This window comes from Oryzias melastigma, linkage group LG14 (genome assembly GCF_002922805.2).
Source record: "Oryzias melastigma strain HK-1 linkage group LG14, ASM292280v2, whole genome shotgun sequence".
Taxonomy (NCBI): Eukaryota; Metazoa; Chordata; class Actinopteri; order Beloniformes; family Adrianichthyidae; genus Oryzias; species Oryzias melastigma.
The window spans coordinates 28,856,947-28,859,226 of record NC_050525.1 but is presented as its reverse complement, the minus strand read 5'-3'; positions in this window follow the sequence as shown (position 1 = coordinate 28,859,226).

The following is a 2,280-nucleotide window of genomic DNA, read 5'->3' as shown; positions in this document are numbered from 1 at the left end:
TAAAAGAGATTTTTTAATTTCAATGGAACTTCCTGGTTAAATAAAGGTTAATAATAAAAAATGTTGGTAAAAATCATAATTTATTCATTGTAATTAGGATTAATGTCAAAATGTAAAGATTTTTCACTGGTGTGACAGCGAACTTTGTTCATTTATACATATGTGTTCCAGTGTTTGTATAAAAGAAAAGAAAAGACAGACTTAAGTGTAATTCTGAAAGAGACTTTAGATAATCTTTATTCTTCCGATGGTATTTCGTGCACAAACTAAATAACAAAACACATTTCTATGCAGGTTGTTAGTTTAGTTACTTCACAGCAGCAAAACTGGTGCTTCACTAGACTGAGATGGCTCAAAATGTAGACTCGATTTGGGGTTATTGCAGATTTTTTGAGCAGTTGTAAAGTTTGTATTTGATGAAATTTGTCTTTACTTCACATATAAACCTCACAAATGTCTTGAATCTGGCATATAACCCTAACACTAACCCTTCTCAGTTTTGTCTCTGATAAGTTCAAAGCTCTTAAACCTCTCAGATTCCTGAACATTCTTGTCTACGAACAGACTGAGATGAGATCATAAAATTTCTATTGTGCAAATAGATTTGATGTTCTTTGATATTTCAACAACAGAAGGAAAGAGAAATAAAAACAAACTCAGTCGTCTTGCAAATGTCCGAATTGTATGTTGGAAGAAGTGGACATTAACTCATAAACGACCTTTCTGCCATACTGATGATTTTAAATAAAAAATCTGAAGGTCGCAGCAAGACTATAAACCTTATGAACATAAAACATGTTAATAATAAGATAAACTGAGTTCATGTTCAGTATAAAAACAAAAACGACAGGCTGTTTCACCTGATGAGGATTTGTTTTCTGGAACTTCATCTACATTTAGGTCAAAAACTTTCTGTTGATTCTCATCTCTTCATCTAATCAGATCCTCCTGTGACTCACATCTTTTCTTCCTGACTGACATTTTTTTCCATCTTCTGTTTTCTAACCCTTTTGCATGCTTTCTCTCCCTTTTTAATGATCCTTCAATCATTTCTTTGATACATCTTGTCCAAATATTTGTTTATTGCTTTGAATTTTTAAAAGATTGTTCCTTTAAGACTTTTTTATGAATCTCCCACAGTTTTTCCGTTCAATGCCTTTCTTATAATTTTCAAGTTTTACTCAGAAAAATCTTTCAGCTTTGTGTCTTTCAACTTTAAGTCATCTGTTCTTTTTGAGTTACAGTTTTTTTAGACTCCTCATCAGTTTTTCCTTTTTTAACCTCCTTTCAATCTTTTCCTTATAATGTTTTTCTGACATTTTTTACATTAAATCGTATCCTTCTATCACCCTGCAGTCGACTCTTTTCTTCCTCAAACCAACTTTTAAGAATCTTTAAAGTGTTTCTCTGTCCACCTCTTACACCGACACAATCACAGTTATGTGAAGCAACTATAAATAATAAATTCCTGTGTTCTGATATTTGGGTTTCGCTTCATTACAGCAACAATTTGAAGAGTTTCATAGACAAAATCTAAAATTTTATGAAACTCCAAGACTTGTTGCAGAGCAGTGAAGCTCATCATTCATTAAAAAGAAGCTGCTGCCCGCTCCACTTCATTCTCCAGTCACACAGCAAACTCCGTTCGTTGTCATCAGTAGAAAAAGAGACGTGTTCAGACACAGCAGGTTACAGCACAGTCAGAGATCTCAACTCCAGGAGAAAAGGACAGCCTCTCCCTCATTTCTTCTTTATCTTTGGAGGTCATAGTGGACCACAGCTGCAGGTTTCTCCATCAGAGGGATTTCACAGCGTGCCTCTCAACAGCCGAGCGACGCGCTGGTAGATCTGCTGCACAACCGACGCCGGGTTCCTGAGAGGAGATTAAAGGTGAGAGGACTTAAATGTGACCCAAAGAAACGCGGAGTTTCTCTCCACACACAACATAATTGGCCGCATTTTACAGAGTTTGCTTAAAGTAAAATTATTTTCTTCTCTTCCTGGCAGAGAACAGGTTTTGCTGTTTTGGTAAATCTTAATGACCATCTAATTACATGTAATTCCATGCATTTTTTTTTATTTGTAAAGCTACACTTTTGCATTAACCCATTAACTGCCTGCTCAACCAAACGGTAGGAAACAGTTAGAAAACATGCTTTTAAAAATTTCGATTGTGTGTATTACTCCCCAGGGTATGGAACCCCTAAAGGGAAGTAAAAGAAAAAATTGAAGTGATTTTTTTTTTAAATTGAATTAATAATAATAATAAAAAAAAAGAAT